General features: G+C 49.3%; 1 protein-coding gene across 3 annotated transcripts in view; it reads left to right on the plus strand.

Annotated features, from left to right (window-relative positions):
- Positions 1-16129, plus strand: part of RRAGB (Ras related GTP binding B) — a 119570-nt gene that overhangs the window by 33294 nt on the left and 70147 nt on the right. For 2 of the 3 annotated variants that reach the window (XM_056808732.1, XM_056808729.1), the window contains exon 2: positions 7762-7818. The gene's annotated coding sequence lies outside the window, so the exon portion shown is untranslated. The remainder of the gene's footprint in view (positions 1-7761; positions 7819-16129) is intronic. The other variant, XM_056808730.1, reaches the window with a different exon arrangement.

Consider the following 16129-nt stretch of genomic DNA (forward strand, 5'->3'; position numbering starts at 1 on the left):
TTGGAAAATACATTCACCAGCAAACATCTGATTGAATTGCCAAGTAGAGAGCGATGGTTGTCAAACTCAATACCAAGTTAAAATAGAAAATCATTAGTTTGTCCAATAGTCAAACAACTAGCATTTATTAAAAGCCTACTATGTGCCAGGGCAGTTAGGTGGCACAGTGGATAGACTGCCAGGCATGGAGTCAGAAAGACCTGAGTTCATATATGGCCTCAAACACTTACTAGATATGTGACCCCAGTAAGTCATTTCACCCTATTTGCCTCAATTTTCCTCCTCTGTAAAATGAGCTGGAGAAGAAAATGGCAAATCACTCTAGTATCTTTGCCAAAAAAATCCCAAATGGGGTCATGAAGATTCAGACACAACTGAAGACTACCGAACAACAACAACAATGTTCCAGGCATTGTACTCAGCTCTGGAGATATCAAAAAGAGGCAAAAGACAGTCCCTGCTCTCAAGGAGCTTCTAGTCTAATGGGGGAACCAACATGTACATGACTTTGAATTGAGGTTTGGGTTTTTTGTTTGTACTTTTCGAACCAATTAGTATTTTTCTTATACATTTGATCTTCATAGTGGCCCTGTGAGGTCAGTGATTGTAAAAGCCCTTTTACAAAATTGCAAAGCCCTTTTTACTGACCCAAAATTTCTCCCAACAGCATTGCTCAATACAAACATTTGCCATATGTTGTAGTATGGCAATGAGACCCAAAACACTCCTGTCCCTAATGAGCCAAAGACGGGCATCTTCACACAGCAGACAATGGAAAGGCTTATGGTGGAGATGAGCAGGCTGCAACCTATAAGTAAAAAAGAATGAAAGTTAAGAGTGTCATCCACAGCATGTATAACAAAAAGAAAAGAGCTGATCATGTTGAGAGAGCAAAGGATGGGAGATGGATAGCTAGAATGTTCATCGGTACCCTCACAGTGTCTAGAAAAAGTGAGGAAGACCTACTTGGTGCAAACCTTTAGGAGTGGGGAGACAAGAGGTATACGAGACAGGCAGGTAGGGATGAGCTCAGATCTGTGTCACTGTGGATGAGATCATGGATGAGTATGGTTCAGTAATCCTCCCTGACATTCAAATACCACAACTTGTTCCTCCATTGTCCAAGTGATGGGTACATCGCTGATTTCTAGTTTTTCCCTACCACCAAAAGTGCTGCTCTGAACAGGTCACAACATTTTTTCTGACGAATCATTTCCTTGTCCCAATCCTGGTCCCTGTCTGATCCACCTGCCTGCTGTTGTCAGGCCACTCTTCCTAAAAAACCAACTTCATCATGTCATTTCCCTGCACAAGAATCCACAATGGTTCCCTTCAACTTATCTCATCAAGCCCTCAGCCTAGCTTTCCAGACCCTTCATCACTTCATTTGGAACTCGATACAAAGCTGGGAAGGATCAGTAAAGTGACAAATGGTAGAGTCAGGATCCCCAAAGTTCTCAACAGTGTGGAACAAAGTGGCTCATGCCAATAGTCAATATTCCAAGTCATTGGTAATTACTAGTCAGGGTGAAGCCCTGGGACATTTCTCTAGGTTGATATTAATCAGTTAATTAGCATTCTTTGAATTTCCTCATTCATCCAGCCAACTTGATCATACAGTCACTCAGTTCACTCCTCTCCATCTAGTCCATGATGTACTTCTATGGATTTTTAGTCCAATATCTTGCAAAATCTGAGTGGCCAATGTCTGCAACTTCCCCTGAGTTACCATTCTAGGAGAATGTGGGGTTTTTTCCTTAATGGACTTCCCTGACCAGCAGGGTCCCACAAGGGAAGGGGCTCACCTTTGTGATGGGACCCGAGGAGAGGTAGGAACCGAGAACCAGGGTAGAAATGAAAGACTCGGACAAGTCAGTGTTTGAATAGGGCAGGCAATCCCTATGATACTCCCTTTGATAGGAGAGTATGAGTACAAAGGAACACAAAGGTGGATGAGGAGATTAAGATAGGGAATGCAGGCCCAGATGGTTACAGCCTCGGAGAGAGATATAGTCATTGAGGAGCCCAGTGGAGCTCCATGGAAGGGAGAAAGGCCAAGAGGAAGTTCATGGGATTGCCTCTGAATTTATTCCTGTCCTGCTTGGGTGGGCGGAACTCCCAAGCACATAGTAACCACATCACAAAGTATAGACAATTAAGATTGGGTGGCAAGGTAGAGGGAACACCTTTGGGCGTGTAGATTGCAAACCTTGGTGCTTTCCCGGGGAATTAAGTCTGAGCATGTTAATGAGTTTGTCTTAGCCAAGGGCCGCATGGCCAGGTCAAGGTTACATTCACAAGCCTCATTGGTATAACCTTATGCTTGGAGACACAGTATCCATACAGTCATTTATATTTCATAGATGTGAATATGCTTGGAATGCTACAGAGAAGAGGATGGTTAGTTTATTTCATCCTGTAGGGAGAATTTTTAAAAATCAACTGCGTAAGTCCAGGACGTTTGGGATTTGAATGGACTACAAACTCTACAGGAATCAGTTGGGTAGCATGACATCTGAGAAAGCTGCCCTTGTGGTAGTAAAATGACCAGAGCAAGGACCTCTGGCAAGATCACAACTGGAAGACTGGGTTGCAGTTCTGGGTGCCAAGTTTTTTTTCCTTTCTTTATTTAGCATATTTTTCCATAGTTACATGATTCATGATCCTACCCCAAGATCTTCCCTCCCCCCTCCCAAATCCGACAAGCAGTTCCACTGGTTTATACATGTATCATTGTTCAAAACCTATTTCCATTTTATTCATATCTGCAGTAGAGCGATCCTTTAACATCAAAACCCTAATCATATCCCTATCACACTACGTGATCAATCCTATGTTTTCTAATGCATTTCTGTTTCCACAGTTCTTCCTCTGAATTTGGAGAGTGTTCTTTCTCATAAGGTCCTCTGGATTGTTCTGGGTCATTGCATTAATGCTAGTAGCAAAGTCCGTTACATTTTTTAAATGTTATTTATTTATTAATTAATTTAGAATATTTTGCCATGGTTCTATGATTCATGTTCTTTCCCTCCTTCCCTCCCTCCACCCCTTCCCATAGCCGACACGCAATTCCACAGGGTTTTACATAAAATGTGTCCTTGATCAAGACCTATTTCCATATTATTGATGTTTGCACTAGGCTGAGTCTCCATCCCCAGTCATGTCCCCATCAACCCATGTGATCAAGCAGTTGTTTTTCATCTGGGTTTCTGCTCCCACAATTCTTTCTCTGGATGTGGACAGTGTTCTTTCTCACAAGTCCCTCTGAATTGTCCTGGATCACAGCATTGCTGCTGGTAGAGAAGTCCATTTTGTTTGATTGTGCCATAGTGTATCCCGTCTCTGTGTACAATGTTCTCCTGGTTCTGTTACATTTGATTGTGCCACAGTGTATCCATCTCTGTGTACAATGTTCTCCTGGTTCTGTTACATTTGATTGTGCCACAGTGTATCCATCTCTGTGTACAATGTTCTCTTGGTTCTGTTACATTTGATTGTGCCACAGTGTATCCGTCTCTGTGTACAATGTTCTCCTGGTTCTGTTACATTTGATTGTGCCACAGTGTATCCGTCTCTGTGTACAATGTTCTCCTGGTTCTGCTCCTCTCACTCTGCATCAGTCTCTGGAGGTTGTTCCAGTTCACATGGCATTCCTCCAGTTCATCATTCCTTTGAGCACAATAGTATTCCATCACCAACATATACCACAATGTGTTAAGCCATTCCCCAATTGAAGGGCATCCCCTCATTTTCCACCACAAAGAGCACAGCTATGAATATTCTTGTACAAGTCTTTTTCCTTATGATCTCTTTGGGGTACAAACTCAGCAGTGCTATGGCTGGGTCAAAGGGCAGACAGTCTTTTAGCGCCCTTTGGGCCTAGTTCCAAATTGCCCTCCAGAATGGTTGGATCAATTCACAACTCCAGCAGCAATGAATTAGTGTCCCTACTTTGCCACATCCCCTCCAGCATTCATTACTTTCCGTAGCTGTTATGTTAGCCAATCTGCTAGGTGTGAGGTGATACCTCAGAGTTGTTTTAATTTGCATCTCTCTGATTATAAGAGATTTAGAACACTTTTTCATGTGCTTATTAATAGTTTTGATTTCATCCTGTGAAAACTGCCTATTCGAGGCCTGTCAATTGGGGAATGTGGATGCCAGGTTTTAAAAGAGACATGGAAAGGCTGGGACACATGTGGACTGATGTGACTCAGCTGGTACAGGGTTGGCTAGATATGGTGCCATAGGAAATTGGTTGATGGAACTGGGGGTGTCTGGCTTGGACTAGCAATTGACACTATAGGCCATACACCACACAACAACTCATCCAGGAGTAACGGGTTCATCCAGCAGAATCCATTAGTGCCTGGCCAGTCTGCTGGAGAAATGCAGTGGAACCCAGGACCGGTGCCAAGTTTCCTGTTTCAGAGTCAGCTATCTATAGAACTGAGTTGTGAAGACTTCCCCTGCCCCAGAGTATTTGTGTCTGCTCCCTGATAAGCTTATTAAAAGCTTCTTGAACCTAGCGGGTGACACCAGATCTGTCTAGTATTGCCAAAGTATGACCAGGACTAGAGTTCGAGCAGGCATTTGAGGATCCCCAGAGGCAAGAAGCCTGACAGCTTCTTCAAGGTCCCAGGAGTAAGGCCATGCCCTCCTGATGTTCATCCACTGGCTGGGATCCACTGAACCCAGCCACCTAAGTCAACCAGGTTCAGGAGCTAAATGAGCTCCCTTGGGGATAAACTGACCCTGCACAGGGAGGGAGGCCACATGGCAGCTTTGGGTATGATACAAGAAGAAACTTGTTCCCAATGAGAGCTGTCTCAGAGTGGCATGGGCCCCCCCTGGAGGTGGTGGGTTCCCCCTTGCTGGAAGTGTGCAAGCGAAGTTTGGCTGCTTACTTGTGGGAAATGTAGGGAAGGTTCTTGCTCAGAGTGGACGGCCGGTGTGGCCTCTGAGCACCATTGCCCCTGGCAGCAAGATGACCAGAGAGCCCCATGCTAGGGCCCCTCAGTATGGTGAACTTGCACTAATGAGGACCACAGGGCCCCAGGGAGGAGCCTCAGCTGGCATTCACACCCAGCCAGATAAAGGAGATAGGCCTTGGCTCTGCTCAATGTGTCCCCCAGCTCTTTGGAGCAAGTGCTACCCACCTGGTGATCGCAGCTGCCCTTTTCCCCACTTGCCTTCTGTTCAGACCCCTGTGAAACCCGGGGAATAATCACCGCTGGGGAGCCCTGGGATGTTACTAATCTCGGACCCAGGCTAGTTACCTTTCAGTTTCTGCCGCTGCGGGACTTCCTCATTGCTCTTGGAGATGCACATGGTTCTTGGGAAATCCAGAGGCAGGGAGTCGCTTTACACACAAATCAAATGCTTCCTGCTCGTGACCAGCTCCTGGGTCCAGTGACTTCTTTCTCTTCCTGTGTGGGGAACTCGGAACTGTGTCAATCACTCATTTGGGGGGGAGTTCAATGAAAGGTCCCACATGATCCCCAAAGTCAGACATGAAGAGGATGACCATCGATTGGGAAACAGCTCCACAAACCGTCCTGGTGTGTTGTTGTAGCACACGTTGGTGACAAATCTGAGGAATTCCAGGACACGTAGATGGCGTCTATGAATGGCCAGGAAAGGGATAGAAGATGGCAGAAGAGGGGCTTCCAACACAGAAGGGCTGCTGGGGCTTCCTGAGTCAAATCCAAATGTTCCTGGGAAAGAGTTAACAATAGAAATAAAAATACTACGGAACAAAAATGATGTGACTGTGTGCTTTTCTAAGGCACTATGCCCCCGCAATAGCTTCAGGGCCCCATTTACTGAATACACAATGGCCACGATAACACGGATGAAAAGGAGCCCAAAAGCCAAATGCTGAGGAGCTGATAACCAACTCTGGCCCCCCAGAAGGGATGGAGAAGCTGCCTCCTTTGTCACAGAGAGGTGGAGCACTGCCGGTACTACATGTTGTATACGGCATCGGTTTAGCTTTTTCTAGGTTAGAAGGAAGGGTTCGTTTGGGCCAGAGTGTCTAGTTTTCAAAATGACTGTGCTTGAGAAACAAAAGACTTCTATGGAACTTATTTTTTAAATAATCGAATATTTTCTTTCTTCCCAGTGACACACAGTAACAATTTTTAAATCGTGTTTTCCAAAGTGAGGGGATCCAAATTGTCTCCCTTCCTGCATTTCCCCTGTCTAAGATGGTCAGCATTTTTTTAAGCCCTCACCTTCCATCTTGGAATCAATACTGTGTTTTGGTTCCAAGGCAGAAGAGTGGTAAGGGCAAGGCAGTGGGGGTGAAGTGACATGCCCAGGGTCACACAGCTGGGAAATGTCTGAGGCCAAATTAGAACCCAGGACCTCCTATCTCTGGGCCTGCTCTCCATCCACTGAGCCACCCATCTGCCCCCAAGGGTAAGCATTTCAATCTAGGTTGTACATATGTTATCATGCAAAACATATTTCCTCATTGGGCACGTTGTGAGAGAACATTCATATAAAACCAAAAGTAAAAAGTAAAAAGGCATCCACACACTCAAAAATAAATAGAAAATAGTATGCTTTGATGGCAATATTTTTTAAAGAACAGCGCCAATCTGATCTTCGCATCTGCCTGGGTTTCATCATCAACACACTCCCCCAGATATTGATGGATTTGGGCACAAAAGTCAGGAGTATGATAGGATCACCCACTACTCTTCAATCAGCTCCCCTTACACCCTGCAGTTGGCTCTAAGGAGCCACCCCAAGGTACCTGCTCTTCTCATTTGCTCCCACTACCTTCCTCCTACTTTGGATGCACTCAGATTGGACCTGCGCTCTGTTCTCTCTCTTCCCTTCCTCACTCTAGTGCTTACTCACTCAATAGCCATTTTACATTCTGTCACAAAAGCACGTAGAGTTCTGAGCTCTCTAGTACTCTTGGTCATCTTGCCTTAAGCAGGTATGACTTTGGGCAAGTCATTTCACATCCCTGTACCTAAGTTTCCTCCTCTGCCAAATGACAGGATTAGACCAAGTTCTAGATCTCATCCTCTGATCAACATGATCGGGAAGAAGTCCTGATGCTGATGGGGATGGTTAATGAACACATGGGGACATGCAAATGTTATGTCTTGTCTACACTGCTCTCTGCCTTCCCTCCAGACCCTTATAGGAAGATTCTTTCTTATAGGAAAACCTTCCCTTTGGAGTTGAAAGGAGGAGTCAGTAGGGAAGGCATCTGACTACGGGATGCCTGGAGATTCCTTATAATCCCTAAGGGTGCCATGACAGGCAGACCACCATATGCCTGGTGTCAGACTGTCTTTGTACATCTGCCAGTGTCTCCTCCCTGCCTATTCTTCTGCATACCCAACTCCTTGCCTTCTTCCACCTACAGGAACTACCTCTTAGTTGAAAATGGTGCAGAACACACTATTTTTTCAACAGTTGATCCTCTATCATCTCTTTTGTTTTTGCTGTCACATCTCATCATTCAATTCAATGTATTTATTTTTTAGTACTTCTTTTCAATTGCAAGTAAAACCAATGGTTAGCATCTGTTTTCTAAGAAGCCAGTCCCTGCCATCATTTTAATCTGGTTGGCTAAAGGTTTCTCACGAGGCAATCTCTTAAAGATTTGTCAGTGACTTACTTAAACCTCTACCTTTCGATTTCCGCTTTGGGGCTTCTCTTGGGTTTCTTGGTTGGACGTCGAATCTTTTCAGTGCCCATTCAATTCACTAATGCTCTCCTTTTCTGTTTTGCCAGCTCTAGGGTTACTGGGCTTCCTCTGAAATCTGCTCCAGCTGCATCCCAGAAGGTCAGGTATGTTGTTTCCTCCTTGCCATCCCTTTCACATCATTATGAACTGTTGTTATGACTTGTTCTTCATTGGGTTTCATCTCCACTGACATCTGAGTCTATCCTTTGTCTCCCCTGAACTGGTTTCTTCTACATCTGATCTTCACAGCAGACGTGTGAGTTGAGCTGTTGTAATAATAGGGACTGGTGATGAATTACAGAATCGCAGAGGCAGAAAAGACCTTTGGGATTGCTGAGTCCAACCCATGCCCATGATGGAGCTCTGTATTTACAAACACTCCGATGGGTGGCCATCTAGCCTTTGCTGTCGTGACCCCCACCTCCTTTCAAAGCTAACCTTGCAGCCCTTCATCCTGTGTTCTGGTGACTTCAGTCCCCTCCCCATTCTGTCCAACTTCTCCCAGCTGCTCTCCAGCTTGCCAATGCCATTCCTAAGATGTGGTCCAATACTGCCAATGTGGTCCAACAACCAATGTGCACAATACATCCCTTTCCCTGCAGTCTAAGATCACATGAACTTACTTGGCTATCCATTCACAAACTGACTTATTGAACTTGAAGTCTACCAAGACCTCTAGATCTTTTGGGGCACTTTCTCTGCCACTTGGAGTCTTAGAGAACTGCCTAGAACACTGAAACCTTAAATGACTTGTCCAGGCTCACACAGCTAGGAGGTGACAGAGGCAGAACTTGAACTCAGGTCTTCCTAGTCTTGAGGCTGGCTGTCTATCCAGTACACTACACTGCCTCTCGATCCTCTTCTAACATTTGTGAATTTTTACCTTGGCCAAAGGCGGGCCCATGTGGGAAGTAGGAATGGAGTTGGAGGGCTGGGTGAAAAGCCGGCACAGACTCAGAGGGAAGGCAAGGTAGAGAGGAGTGTTGGCATTGGGCATGCCCAAATGGCTGCCCGCCGAGGTCAGGGCAGGTGTGGTCCATGTGTTCTCTGACTTCCTCCAGCTGCCCTTTCTTCCACCCCATTCCCACAGCCTTTCCCAGCTGATGGGCGCCCACTTTGTTCTAGTTGCTTTGCTACACTGGTAACAAGTCCTGCTCTGAATCTGGCAATGTCTTTGGACCTCTCTTTCTGTGACCTCCTCAGGGTGCCTCTGGGTCCTGTAGTGAAGTCTGGTCAAAGAAGGCAAACAGTCTGGGCGCTTTTCTGTCAGCGTTCCCTTTTCAGAGTCTTGAGAGCCTGCAGACATGGAGCACAGGCACGAGCTCTGCATCTGGGAAGCCTAAGTTGGGAAGGAGGCCTGGCCAGCTTCAGGGAGGCCGGGCTGGACCTGGCTACCTTGTAATGGCTGCCAGGAGGCCGCTGGCACGTCCCCACTTCCTGCCCAGACAGGCTATCTGTAATAGAGAAAGTTGCTGAGAGTCGTCTGTGGTAACCCAAGGAGGGGCCAGTCTTGCCCAAAGGCAGCATCTGCAGTGGCTGTGCCCCCAGGACCTGGGCTGCTGGGGGTGACTCAGGCCTGCCACGGAGAGGAAGCTGGAGCTACTCAGGGTGTTCCTGACGTCATGACCATGCACCCACACTAGAAAGCTCCCTCTTCTGCACTGGCCGCATAGGCTGTAGCAAGAGCCTGGTATTTCCAGACTCGGCAAACACACAGTGGGGGTGGCAGAGCCTCCTCCAGACACCCACGATGCACATGCTGGTGTCTCTGAGGAGGAGGTGGAAGGGACACGTACACACAGAGCCACACAAATACCCAACCACCACCATGAGGCCTTGGCTTGACAAGGAGACCACAGCAACAGAGCAGCTGAGATTCCTGGGGCATTGAGGAAGATTGAGGAGCCTTTGTGGAGGGTACTGGAGGCTGTGATGTGCCTGGGCAGGGTCTGCTTTCTCAGATGGGACAAGGCATAGGTCATAGGTGAGAGAAAGGTTCAGGGGCCTGGGGAACTTTCCCACAATGCAACTGGCCCAGGAGAATCAGTGTGCTGCCATGACAAGAACAATGGATTCAAAGTCAGAACCTGGGTTCACACTCTGACCCATTACTACCTTTGTGACCTTGGGCAAGTCCCTTCCTCTCTCTGGGTCTCGGTTTCCTCCATTTTCAATAAGAAGGTGGGCTGAGATGACCTCCAAGGGCCCTTCTGGGCCTAACTCCTTATCACCTGGTGACAGGCCCTACAAAGGCTCTATAGGTAAGAGTTTCATTTCCCCAGAATGAGGGAACACAGCCTGCCCTCTCCCAGCCCCCTAAAAGAATGGAGAGAAATGGGCTGCCAACTTGGGATTAGAGTTCCATCTGGCCCCCTTCTGCTTTCCTTTCCCCCTTTGGCCCAGGTGAAGAGGAGAGGCAGAGGGAAGGAGTGAGGCTCGTCGCCTTCACTGTGGGGCCTTGGAGGCGGCAGCCACTGCTGCAGTCCCTGGACAGGAGGTCAGAGAAGCCTGCCCCTTGATCCTCTCAGCCCTACCCACGTGGAGACTTCTTTCCAGGGCATCTGTCCCAAGGACCTGCCTCACCGAGGAGGAGACGAAGGCCTAGGCACCCCCCTTTCTGTGAATGTATGTGTGCAGTAAGTGTGTGAGTCGGTATCTATGACTCCGTTGGGTGCCATGCTTATGGCTTAAGTGAACATGATAAAAAAAATATTCAGTGGTTCTAGCTACCATCCCAGGTGGAATAGCAAGATAAGAGGCCAAAGATGGGTGGCCATTAGAGGCCCCCTTCCAGCCCAAATGGATAGCTAGTCGTTCTCTATACTCAGTACTTCATCTCCTACCTCCAAATATTTGCACAATGCTGCCCCCATGCCTGGCATGTCTTTCCTCCCTCCTCATCCCTGCTTCTCCCAGTCCTTATCTTCATTTGTCCCTCAGCTCAGGAGGCACAATTAAAGCCTTCTCTGGTCTTCCCAATGGCTAGTGCACTTTGCCTCCTAAGCCTTCCTTGTACTCCCATGATCTCTGTGCACCTGGTGGCATTGCCTTCCATTTCTTGGAACAGTTCCTTGAGCTTTCCGCATGTTACTGGTCCTCAGCAGAAGGGGCCTCAGCTGCCTTTATCCTCTCCATCAGCGTGGTAGCCGCTCCTCAATGACGCCCACAGACCCATTGGCCTGAGGCATCCTTACTATATTGGCTGTTGTCAGAGGAGGCCAGGATCAGCTAGTCTCCCAGGGTGGATGTGTCGCCACAAAGCATTTTATGAGATGGCTAAAAAAAACAACCCGCCTCCACAGGACCCCCTCCAGAGTCCACTTTTGGTGGGCCCCCAAGTGGGATTCAGTGCCATCCCCTCCTGGTCAAAGGCTCAAGCCCCAGAACCCCAGGGAAAGCTCTGGGGGTCCCATTGACCTTGTCTCTCCATAAGTGGGAAACAGCTGGGCCCTGTGATTTGGCCAATCTCTTCCTCTTCTCTGGTCCTCTCTGTTAGTGTTTGCCCAACACTTGAAGGCTTAGACCGATCCTGAGAGGGAGGGAGGGAGGTAGTGCAGGCATTACAAATGGGGAAACCAAGTCTCAGAGAGGTGAAATGACTCATAGTCAGTGAGCCATCAGGCCGGAAATGGAGCCTGAGTCTCCACTGGCCCCCTCTTCTTCTTGCATGCCAGTCTTCTTAATCTTCATTGACAGGAAGGGCAGAAGCCCTGAGCCCCAAAGCCCACCTTCTCCTAGTCTCTCTCCACCCCAGATTGCCCCAGCTACTTTTCTTTCTATTTTCTATCCCGCTGTCTTTAGGCATTCCCAACCCCCATTCCCAACATCCCCTATTCTCAGACACAGGGGAAGCAGGCAGCCTTGTCCTCCCCCATCCCCCCACCCCACCCCCGTTCATCTCTTGCCCAGGGTAAGTAAGCCTGGGGATGATACCAGGAAAAGCTAAAGGCAGCCCCTGCCCTGAGAAGCTAGCTTCCAGTCTGACGGGGAAGACAGCCTGCAAGCAGCCAGGCCCCCACAAGTTGTAGGCAGAATACAGCGTGGGTGCTAAGCAGAGGGTAGGCCCAGAATGAAGGGGGAGCAGCAAAGGCTTCCTGTAGCCCAAATCTGAAGGAACTGCGTTACGAACTCCCATTTCTTTAGCCTTAAGAGTCTCAAAGTCCTTTCCAGCACGCATGAGCCTTCTGGGCATTCCTAAGATAAAAGGTAGGTACTATTATTGCTCCATTTTATAGATGAGGAGCCTGAGGCTTATGTGACTTGCTCAGGTTCACACAGCGAATACTTTTTTGGATGTAAGATTTGCTCATCAGCCAATTTGTTATGAAGCACCTACTATGTGTAAGGTCCGGGGCTGGGTGCCAAGGATGACTGAAGCCCCCCAAAATAACAGTCTCTGCCTTCAGGGAGCTGACGGATTCATGAACCTTCAGTTCACTGAGAGTGAATAAGGGAGGGCAGGGTTTGATTATGACAGCCAGATTCTACCATGGCAACCTCCAACCACACGTGGGGAGACTGGAAAACAAGCAAAGCCTTGCTTCCCTCCACAGGCTGGAAATGAGGGCCCTTCTTTGCTGGGGTTTACCACTTCCTGCTCCCCACATGGCTGAGAGAAAACACCCAGGAGAAAACAGCCTAGGGTATGGGCCAGGCTCACGTCACAGGCAGCTAGCTGTCAGGCCTGAGGCAGGGTGGCCCAAAGTCTGGGAATGCTGCGTGGGGAAGGCCTGGCCAGTGGAAGGGCTCCACGTTCTTCTCACTGGGTGGAACACAAGGCCAGGAAAGCTGTGGGCCGACAATAACTTAGACGAGATGATTGCTGGCACCCTGCCAGCATCAGAGCCGTGTGTAATTAGCTCACAGGGTAGGTCCAAATTGAGTTTGTAAAGCCTCATTTCCCGTTAGCCCATCTTTGTCCCTTTGCGGCATTTAGCTGTTTATTTAGAGAACGCCATCAAGGCTTCAATGGCTCCGTGATCTCATCCACGTGGGCCCTCCCTGCAGCAGGGCAGATGGCAGCCCATCCTTGCCTTCTCATCCGGCGCCGTTCTGGTCCATCCATGTTCTCCCACAGGCCTCCGAACACACATCCCGGAGACCTTCCCCTGGGTCACTTGGCACTCCATGGCCACCGGCCATCACTGCCCTGGCAGCGCCCCTTGCCCCCACTTGCCACTCGGCTCTTTCTTTTCTCTCCTGCCAGGCTCTTCTTTTTCATACATTTACTCTTCATTGGGCATTTTCTCAGTTACAGGTAAACAAGAATTGTCATCATTCTTGTTCTTAAGTCTGAGTTCCAGAGCCTCTCCCTCTCCCCTTCCTTCCCCCCTGCCACCCACACTCCTTGAGATCGACGATACAGACACGTGTAAAACATTTCCACATTCGCCATGCGGTGAGGTGGGCCACCTCTCCAGTGTGAGCCTGTCAGCCTGGCAACACACACCCATGGAGCACAGAATATGCACCAGGCACTGTGCTAAGCCCCTGGGGTGCCAAGAAAAGCAAAACCGGGGCCTTGCCCTCCCGGAGCACTGGGTGGGGGGCAGACGGCCCGCCAACGAAAGAGGGATTAGAGCTGGCCCGGGGGGGGGGGAGAGGGGGCAAGCCTGGCAGACATTATTCCAGTGGTCCAGGGCAGTGGAAATTAGGGCCAGCAGTAGGCTGATGATTGTAGTGAGAATGAAAAAGAAGCAGCAGATGCCAGAGAGGGTACAGGGGCAAAATCCACTGGATTTGAGAGGGCCCAGAGAAATCCAAGGGCTTGAGCATGGGAGTCCAAACAATGCCACAAGCAGAGACAGTGAAGTCAGCAGGAGAAGCAGATTTAGGGAAAAAAGGGCAGCACAATGGTTAGTGCACCAGGCCTGGAATCAGACCTGACTTGGAATCCAGCCTCAGTCACTACCTTAGTCATACTGGCTGTGTGCATGACCTTCTGCAATTCACTTCACCTCTCAGCCTCAGTTTCTTCATCAGTAAAATGGGAATCCTAATAGTGCTTGCCTCGTGGGGACATGAGGATCAGAATAGTTTTTATATGTGCATGAATATGTAAGGGCTGTGCAAATACTCGCTCTTGTTGTGGTGATTGTAGGCCTGTGACATTTGAGGGGCCAGTGAGAGCATAGGGCCAAATGGCCTGGAAGTCAGAAGCCAGGTTGAGGCTGGAAACTTCCATCTAGGAGCCCTGGGAGAGAACGGAATTGCACCAACCATTTGACTGTGGGCTAACATGAACTGTCCCGTGTAGCAGATACTCTTCAGGCCAAGGCAGGGGACTCAGTTTACACTTGGAGACAGGGAGAATTCAGACTGAGCTGATCGGGATGACATCCATAATGCTGCGCGTTAAGCCTGTGGGAGAGGGACATTAGTTTTCTTCTGCTGGTGCACGGATGAGTGTCCCGACTGGGCACTCAGCAGGGCAGGCCCAGAATGGTGGCGGCAGCCCTTTGGATTATGCTTGGACTGTTGGCAGTCTGTAAGGCGACGTGAAATGAGGGCTTTGGCTCTGTTCCACTGGGGCCCACTCTAGGGGCCATAGTGTAGGAAGGATCCTGGGAAACCAGAGAGTGTCGTGGCCTAGGAGGTGAGAGATGGGCAGCATAGTGACGGGAAGTTTAGTTTGGAGAAGGGAAGGCTGGGGGCTGTGGAGGCAGGGAGGAGAGGCCAGGAGGGTTCAAACAGTTGGGGGAAAGGGCAGGGAAGAGGGGGTGGCAATTGGTCTGCTCCCAGTTGGAACTGGGAACAATGGGCACAAGGTGCCTTTGAGAGGCAGATGCCCACCTGGCAAAGGAGGAAAGGCTGAACAAGGAAAGCTGCCCTCAAGCAGAATGGGTCTCCTGGGAAGGAGGCAAAGGCTGGACGCCCAGTGCCCACTTGGCAGGAATGTCCTTCAGAGGATTCCTGATTAGGCAGGAGTCACACCAAGCATCCCTGCCCTTTCCTTGTAGAGTTTGTAACTGAGTGGAATGGAACAAAGGTAGGGTGCATGAGGGCTTTGCCTTGGCAAGAAGGATGTGGGAGAGGATGGAGATAATCCCCAAATATGAGGGAGATCACTGGGGAGGGGGCACCCATGACCAGAGGGGTGGGCAGTGGTGGGACTCCAGCAGGCTTCAGGAGAGGGAGAGGCTAGGAAGTGCTGCTTTGGGGAATTAGGAAAGGCACCAGGTGATGAGGGCCCCGGGGAGCTTTGAAGCTCAAGTTGGTGGCAGCTCCAATGAAGAGCAGGACCTCAGGACTGACTTCCTTTCCCTTCCTCGATTCTCTTGATTCTCTCCCATTTACTCTGTCAGAAGCTTGTAGGTAGAGTTGTTTCCCCACATATCTGCAACTTCTTTGACAGCAGGGACTGTCTTTTATATCCTAGGGCTTAGCACAGTGCCCAGCACACAGTAGGCGCTTAAAGCTAGGTGCCTCAGTCAGTTGGGAGCCAGATCTAGAGACAGGAGGTCCTGGGTTCCAATCCGGCCCCAAACACTTCCTAGCTGGGTGACCCTGGGCAAGTCACTATTGCCTAGCCCTCATCGCTCTTCTGCAGTATTGATTGTAAGATGGAAGGGAAGGCTTTAAAAAACAAAGAAATAAATAAGTGATTGCTGACTGACTGACTTTTGCCAAAGAAGTGGGGAATGCTGGGGGAGAAATAAAATGGTGCTCAGTATTTTTAAAAGGGCCATAATCTACTCCTCAGGGTTGGGCTGGGTTTTTAAGTCACCACCACTGTCAACTGAGCCTTTAAAAATGGGAAATGAGTCCATTCTGCCCGAGAAGCCTCTGCTCTGGACACCCTGTAACTGTGGGGCAGCCTGGGAGCCAGGAAGGGCCACTGGACCTTGGGCAAGAGCCTGACTATCTAGAGCACTGTGCAGAAAATGAAAGGGCTTGGGCCAGAGGGTCTCTAGGCTCCTTTCTAGGTCTGAGGGTCCCGGCCCCCATAGGTGGGAGAAAGCAAAAATCGGAACCCACCATATGACCAGGAGGCTTCCTAATTGGCCGGGAAGAAACCAGGCCAGTGAGAACCCTGAGGAGCAGGTGCTAAAGGCAAAATGACTGCCTGCCTGGGAGCCTCCCTTGGGGGGCTAAGGAGGGGGTCTTGGCTTAGGCCAGTCCTGGGGAGTGGAAGGTCAGAATGGTGCTGGAAAACTTCAATTTGAGACAGGCTCGGCCGGGTCTCCTGATAGGGCTGCCCAGGCCTGGCCTCGGGCCTGCAGGGAGTACTGGTGGAGCCTTGAGAGGGTGCAGAAGCCTGCCAAAATGATTTCAGTGAGTAGGAACCTGGGGCCTTATGGCAGCTGGGACAAGATGGAGCATGAGGGTGATCTTTCTAGAGTTGGGCTTTTTCCTTCCTTCTCCCCGGAAGGTGCCGTGGCCTCTTAACCATAGGAAGGGAGCTGGGCCCCATGT

The sequence above is a fragment of the Monodelphis domestica genome, chromosome X, assembly GCF_027887165.1.
Source record: "Monodelphis domestica isolate mMonDom1 chromosome X, mMonDom1.pri, whole genome shotgun sequence".
Lineage (NCBI taxonomy): Eukaryota > Metazoa > Chordata > Mammalia > Didelphimorphia > Didelphidae > Monodelphis > Monodelphis domestica.